Here is an 8,014-nt window from a genome sequence, read left to right as displayed (position 1 = left end):
GGATGTGAGGGGCCCCTGGATGTGAGGGCCCCCTGGATGTGAGGGGCCCCTGGATGTGAGAGGCCCCTGGATGTGAGGGCCCCCCGGATGTGAGGGGGGCCCCGGATGTGAGNGGGATCGGGCTTTTTACTCACTTTTTACACGTTTTAGCACCAAACATTTAACTTGATCTCCCATCCCAGAAACTGCAGCCTGGTTATTGTTTAGTCTGGGCTTTTTGAAGTAAGTTATAATAGTTTAAAGTTTAACCAGCTCTCCTCCGCCTCGTCCGAGCCCAAACATTTGGGAAGAGTTAAACAACCACTTCCTGTTACCAAAAACCAAAACGTTGACTTAATCTCTGAAGAATTTGTGTGCTGAGGGTTTGAAAGTACCCAAGACTTTCCGCGTACTTTACAAACAAGAAATCCCAGTGTGTGGGGGTTTTCCTGTCTTTTCTTAATCAAACTCATTAAATCTTCTTTTGTTTTTAAATACTTTACTGGAACCTTTAAAACTCACTTTGTTTTTCTTTGGTTTTAGGCTGTTTGTACTCAGTTTATTCCAGGGTTAAAGAGCTAATTTACATAAACAAACCAACTGGACTTTTATTTTGTAGTTTGAAGAAGTTTCAGTCTGTTTCAGGCTTTAACCTCATGAGATGCCCACAGAGGACAAGTCCTGTTTGTTTGTTTGTTTGTTTGTTTGCTGTGTCCTGGATCTGACAGTCTACACCAGCAGGTCGTCTGAAAACCCAGTTTCCTTCAGTAAATTCTGAACATGTTGACTTTAAAGTTTGTTAGAAATGTGAAAGTTGTCTTTGTTTGAAGGCAGTGTGCTTTAAAAAGCACAAACCTGTATGAGTTGCATCTTTTTAGTAAATGAAGTGTTGTTGGTGATTTGTGGTGAAAGCTCTGAAATGTGAGCCCTGCAGGGTTAAAGTCTTCCTCCTTCACAGTAAAAACAGCTTATTGATCATGTGATCAGTCACGCCAGACTTTATTTGCAGACTGTGGTTAATCATTCCTGGAATTCTCCTTTTCTCTTTGCTGTAATCTTTGTTTTTTCTGTTGCGAAACCAAAGAAATGCAGTAACGTTTATTTTTGTCCGTATGAAGCCGGGTCTTTGTTTTAAATGGGTATTTTCAGTGCTGCTGGTGAACCACGGCCCGTTCTGGTATTTATATTTGCGCTGAATGGTAATTTGGGGTGGTGCACGGTGGAGCGCGGGCGTCTGGATGCCACCCACATGCAGCCCGCCCTTCCTCCCCCCCGGCTGGTACAGATGGCATGAACGGGTGAGGAAGCAGCAGTGGCGGCAGGTTTACCAGCAGGCCTCAGTTTGTCTTCAATCATATAAAGTCCTGCAGCTTTCTGACAGAAAGCTGCTCATTTTAGAACTTCTCACCACCTCCTTTTTCCCCTCCTGTGTGCTGGAATGTGACCTCTGGTGATCTTGACTGGCCTTCTGGGGGATTTTACACACTTGGAGGGGTCTGAATAAGGCCCCGGGGCCCTTTTCATGGGGGACGCTCCTCTTTAGGCCGGCCTGGTGTGGATACACCTACAGCTTTCCCACCAAAACATTCCCGTTCTTTCTGCAAACCAGCTCCAGATTCACTTTTTTTATTCAGCTCGCTCCTTTGAGGAGCTCTGAGGGTCCCGCCCCCCCCCTCCCCCCTCGGCGGCGGCTCTTTTTATCTCCTGCTGAGGTCACCCTTGGTATGTGGGTTCCCATCTAATCGATAACAATGTTCCTCTACCTGACAAAAGAACGTGCCCTGAATGCGGAGCCGCAGGCACGAATGGAATGTTTTTATCTGCGGACAGAGTTCAGATCGGCTGCATTCCAGGAGAAAGTTCTGCTCGGTTCTGACGGGCTCGCCTCGTGTTTTCACTTTGTTCAGGGCAGATCCTGCTCTTCGTGCCTGTTTTTACCTCCTCTGTCCTTCTGTGGCCACAAGTTCCAACAAGTCCTTCGTGGCTCAGGATGAAGGTGGGAAAACACCGGAATTTCAAATCTTTTGTTCCTGGAAGAATTTATTTCTTCCTCTGAGAAGAAACCTGATTTATTTGAATCGGAGTTACGACCGCAGATTCACCCTAAAGTGGTTTTAATTGGCATTAATTAAACTAATGTCCTGAAGGTTAAATAAATCCTCTTTGGCTCGGAGATAATCCACGAACCTGACTCGTTGAGTCCGTTTTGTTTCTTCTTCTTGTTCTGCATTTAACCCCACAATCATCTGCAGGAGAATAATGCACTTTTATTTGTTTTAAAGGACGTGTTTTTGTCTCTGCTGCATGGCGGGGTGCTGTGAAAAGGCGGCAGCATGATAAATTGTATGACTAGGATGTAATAATGGTTCCTGCTTTGCTGTCCGCTGGTCTATAAAATCCCTTTGGACCGAGGAATGTTGGCTCAGAGAGAGGAGCTTTTTGTCCTTCCTGCCTGCGACGGAGAGCAGCCGAATCCGATCCCCCTCCACCCCTGGCAGCGCTAACAGGAACTACATGAATGCACCCGGGCCAGAAGTCGACCCGTAAAGCCCTCGTATCGCTTTCATCGGGCTTCATGCTGGAGCCACTTTCTGATCAAACAATAGAAGGTAGGACGCTCCTCTGAACCCTGCAGATCTCTGTTGGCTGGCTGTTAGCAAAATATCTCATGAGCCACTGGATGGGAGAACAAGCTTTTTAAATCTTTAATCTGTTAAATAAATGTTGTTTTTACTCATTTTTCATTTGGACAACAATAAGTTGGGTTCAGATCCTAACTTTAGGCTTTTTTCTGTTAAGAGTTTCTTTTTGTTTTAAACCCAAACACACAGTGTGTAATTAGAGTATTTTGGGTTATTTTAACCTTTAATTCCTGTCCGTGATGCCAGGGACACAGAGCGGGAGAATCAGGATCTTTAAACCCCGTCGTCCTGTTTGTTGTCACAGAAACTCGGCTCAGTTTGAGGTTTTCCTTCAGCCGACTCGCAGCTTCGGGTCCAACGGTTCGAGAAGGTCTGTTTAATTTTTAACGTGGCTCCGGCAGATGGTTGATCCAGGCAGAACAGATGTATCGGACGTTTAAATGGAACCAGTGAGCCTGAAATTGATCTGACATCCAGTTTCCCAACAGGTCTCGTGTGTCTGAAGTCGGAAAACATCCACGCCCTGCTTTATTTGAAGGATTTGTTCTGAGAGGTCTGAAATCAAAGCTGGAACCTGTTCTGTTCTCGTTCAGCGGGGGTTTGTTTGTGTGAGCAGACTTTATTTGTTCTGTGTAAATAAACCTGTTCCTCTCTGTGGATCACAACAGGTTGTCTCTTTAGGTTTAAAAATGGAAAAACAGAAAACCTGGAACAATTAAATACTTGAACATGTGTTTGTAAGACCTAAAGGTTAGATTTTTACCTTTTTTGACCCAATCTTTAGGGATCTGCTCCGGACCAGATCAGCTCTCTGGTTCTGTTTTAGAAACCTCTCGTCTGACAGCCTTCTGAGAAGTCACCCCTCTGATGGCGGATGTGGTGTTTGAGGTCTTTCACACGTCTGTAAACCTCAGAACTCCTCAGAACGCAGCTGGGACGCGTCAAGCATGTGCGATCGCTCGTTTAGTTCCCGCGAGGCGACCGTGGAGGATCCAGGTGGTGTTTTTCTGAAACACGGAGAACCTTGAGCGTCTGAAAGCGTTTTTCCGCTGGACTCTGCAGGTTGAATCCTTTCATTGAGCGTCGGTTTGCTTTGGCTTCCAGCAGATGAGACAGGAATGTGGTGGCTGGCTGGAGCAGCCGAGGTTTTGGCTTCTGGGTCGACCCGACATGGAGGAGCACATTCCTCAGCAGCAGCGCTCACATCCAGCCGTGCACGGCCTGTCGTCAGCTGCTTTTATCTCCCGGAAAAGGACCATTTTTGTTTGTGAAGAAGCTGCAGAAACAAGAAGACTTGTTGGCTCTGATCTGTGCTGAGAGGAGTTTGATAAATGGGGGTGGTTTGGTCATTTCTGTCTAACTTCCTCTTACTGGCCTAATTCTCCTGTTTCCTCTGGAAATGAAAGGCTGTTTTTGTTTCTGATCCTCTTCAGGACCAACATCAGCTCAGTTGGTGACTCCAGTGATCCAAATTCTCCTCAATCAGTTTTAGATGGATGTTTCCTGTTTCCCTGCCTTGTTTTTATTATTTCCTGTCCTTTAACACCACAGGCTTGTCTCTTACATTTGTTCACCTGATCTAAAACGAGTCTCTGAACGTGGAGGATGCTGCGCGCCGCTGCAGGCATCAGGCTTATTCAGCCATTAGTTGTGGATTTTGGTTCTAACGGTGACTCATCTCATGGTTGGATGGGCTCGTGGGTGGGAGGAAGTGACCAATAAAAGCTGTTTCGATAAGATCAGACGTTCCCACAGGAGGCGACTCATCAAATCTCGATTAGGCTTATCAACAGAGACTGAATCAACCGTCTGCTGCACAGCTGGCCTTCTGCTCAGGGCAGGACGCGCTTCTGGTTCATGTCCAAGTTTACTGCCAAAATATGAGACCGGTTTCCTGCCTGAGAACAAACCACCCCGGCTGACGGGAAGAGCTTCGAGCTTTAGGAGGGTTTGTTTATGCCTGAATGGTATAAATACGATGTGAAGGCCAGAAGGCGCCCGTAGACCATCTAAATCCGGTCCGTGGTGTCACCAAACGAAAACAAAACGACCAGTTTCACCACAGAGTCTGTTTTTGACCCAAGTTGGAAGAAAGTTGGTTCTTTAACCAAAAGTCCAAGTTTAAACCAGCTCATTTTTAATGCACCAAGAGAGAGTTGACCAATCAGAGGTTTGGATAACATCACTTAGACGGCCGTATTCCGGGTTCAGAGAAGAAAACTGCTTTACTGCAACATGTTTCTACTGCAGGAAGCTACGGCAACTCTGCTGGGACAAACGGCACAGAGCTGCAACTGCTCTGCTGACCCTCCTCAGAGTCGGGTTAACAAAATCCATTCCTGTCATTTGAAAACTGAATCAGAATCCTCCATGTCTGATGCGTCTAAGAATAGATGCTACTGGTGGTACTGATGGATCCAGGAACCATCTTGTGTCCATGTTTGTCTCCGGTGTGTGGGGGAAAATGTTGCCCACTCCTGGTTTAGTTCCTTAGTAAACTAAAAAGGTTCTTTCAGTTTAAAGAAAAGCAGCCATAAGTCCAAAGAGAACGTGAGGAACTATAGATCAGGACCACTTGAAGACTTATGGAGGAAGGCCTGGTTGCTTGGATCTGGACTGAATGAGACCTTGTCGTTCCTGTCCTGTGTGCAGAGCTGCCCACAGAGCCTCACATGAAGCTGGTAGCTGGAAACTCTGCTATAGATAGACGGCTCGTAGGTAGAAGGAATCTAGAGCTTGGCTGCCGGAGCAAAAGGTTCGAGTGTTTGTGTGTAAAATTCCAGCACGGCGCTCCTTTTATCGGCCGAAGGCCAGAATAAAGTTGTAGAAACGGGTCAGAACCCAGAGGTCAGAGGTCAGATGTGCCTCTGCAGACCCGAGTCGCTCCTCTGACCTTACAGGTGGGTTCTGATGGATATCACAGGAACGGGGCTCAGTAAACGCTCCTCCCTGGGTTGTTTTTAAAGGTCAGGAGATGTTGGAACAAGGAGGCACATTCCTGCAGGCTGGTGTTTGTGTTCGGTCTTTTCACGCTCCGGACCTCCTCCTGAAAGGACCAGATGCCCCTCTGTGCTGCGGCAGATGGACGGATTGTTTCTCCCCGGTTACCTCGCTCATTGATATGCTGCTGAGGCGGCCGGCGAACCGGACCGGTGACCCGACTCCAGGAGGGGAGCGGTGCTCCTGTTCCAGTTTTGACTAAAAGGCTGTGAAATTAAAGGCAGCGGGTGATATTCTCCTTTAAGGACTTTTATCTTTTAGTTTTTTTTGTTCTTGTGAAACTTGTAAAGGTTAAAAACTGATCCGGTTGCTCTCTCCTCGTGCTCCCGGCGCTTCTTTCCTTTAACAGACTTCATGTAGTGAAATCTGAGTCAGGTGATCGGCGGCGGCGGGTTCAACAAAGAGCAGCTCTGTTCGGCTGACCTCTGGCAGAAACGGTTCTGATGTCCCTTCAGGTCCACATCCGGCTGCCGATCACATGTTGGACGTTCCAGTCGGCGCTGATGAGGACAAGATGGGGACGTGTTTGTAAAATGGCGGCTGTTTCTCTCAGTAAACATCGTTATGGCGCTTGAAGTGCAGCGTTTCTTTGTTTCAGGGCGCCTGATGTTTACTCCCAGATTTCCCAGATCGAAACCACGAGGAGTTCTGCTGTAAATCACACAACAAAGACTTTGTTGCTGTTTTGTTGTTGGAACACATTTGGCATCAATCTGCCTGCTGAGATGTTTGTGTTGGCGTGTTCGGTGCTTATTTACAGAGGGGATTCGTTAGGTGTTGGCTTTTATTAGATTTATTTTTAAACAACACGAGAGCAGAGTGTCAGGGTTTCCTTTATTTAATGAAGAAACAGAGCAGCATCGTTAGTTTACAGGATTAATTTCATCTTCTGTTGGGAGAGATGAATTCTTCACAAACATTTAAATAAAGTCTGTCATGGTGTGTTCAGGGCCCACGGTTTAAATCTGTTGTCCTGTAGTTTCTGTTAAAATGGTCTCGTTTATCTTTAAATTCCCTTCACTCGTAACTTTGACCCATCAGAGCTGAAAGGCATGAATCTAAACGCTGACTCAGCAATACTCAGCGTTTCTCTGCTGACACGATGGGTCTGAACCGGACCTCTTGTGAAACCTGATCCCGATCAGAACCGCAGCCTGTGAGGGCTGTTTGTTCTTGTCGAGTCGGTTATGTAACCAGCGTTCTGTCGGGTCCTGAAACGGACCTCTGGTTTGTTGTGACCGGATCGGACCGGACTCGTTTCTGGTCCGACACACGAGACTCGGCCCAGTTTTCACCTCCTGGGAGTTTCACAGTAGAACTGAAATCTGTCCCTGATCTCCGTTTCACAAAACCCTGCAGGTTCTGGTGCCATCTTCTTTCACCATCAGGTTACATAACGCAGGGGTCAAAGGTCGTCAGCAGCCAGGGTATGATAAACATTAACGATCGGTTCATTTTAAGGTTAAATGTTTAATAAGAGTTTTCTGATTAATTAAAGGTTTTCACACAAATAGGAAATAAAGTTTTAGCAGAGTTAGATGAAAAGTTTTCTTTAAGCTTCAAGTAAATCTGAACTGGGACAATCCAGTGTTTCCCTCAGAACTGCCTCCAGGCTTCTCAAATATTTGTTTTTAGGGCCTTTAAAGTTTAAACGGGCCGAGGCAGAGTCCACCTGGAGTCGGGCTGATTCTCGTCCTGATTCCTGGAGCGTGACTCTGCAGGCGTGTCGCAGCTCGACTCGGAGCCGGGAGCTCGGGATCCTCTCCGAGCTCCGGCTGCTACTCGGGACGGGGAGAGTTTTCTGTAATCAGGTGGTAAAAAACAGCTGGGCTGGGGGGTGGGGGTGAAAGTGTTTCTGTTCTTTGTCTCCTGGAGACAAACCGTGATGAAAGAGGAGACGGCAGAGGAACAGAAGACGAGCTGCGGGCCTCGTCGGCCCACCTTGTTGCTGAGAGTCACAGTAAAATGGCCGCCTTTGTTAGAGTCCTCTGTGCCGCCATAATGAGCCCCCCCGCCCCCCATCCTCAGTTTAAAGGCTGAGAGGATTACCTTCTCACACACACAGACCGTCTGACGGTCATTATTTAAACGTTCTGCCACAAAAATCTAAATAAACTGAACTGATCCTGAATGGAGTTCAGTGAGGAGAACACGTTCAGTCCAACTTTATTTTATCTTTGTATTTAAAAGTGTGTGTGTGTGTGTGTGTGTGTGTGTGTGTGTGTGGGGGGGGTTATAAAATGCTAATAACGTCACCGGCTGGTGGGACTTTACTTTCCTCAGGAGGTCCTGAGGTTTGTCGACGCGTCAGTGTTTGGTTTTCAGTTTGAAGAAGCAGCTTTAAGTCCCCTCCTCCTCCTGCTTCTCGTCCTCCTGCTCCTCTTCCTCCTCCT

General features: G+C 47.0%; 1 protein-coding gene across 2 annotated transcripts in view; it reads left to right on the top strand.

Annotated features, from left to right (window-relative positions):
• The window catches only part of sdc4 (syndecan 4), a 12,538-nt gene that overhangs the window by 2,463 nt on the left and 2,061 nt on the right, over positions 1-8,014 (top strand). The window lies entirely within an intron of this gene.

This window comes from Kryptolebias marmoratus, linkage group LG4 (genome assembly GCF_001649575.2).
Source record: "Kryptolebias marmoratus isolate JLee-2015 linkage group LG4, ASM164957v2, whole genome shotgun sequence".
Lineage (NCBI taxonomy): Eukaryota > Metazoa > Chordata > Actinopteri > Cyprinodontiformes > Rivulidae > Kryptolebias > Kryptolebias marmoratus.
Note: the sequence above shows the minus strand (reverse complement) of the source record. Positions and strands in the feature narration are given on the sequence as shown.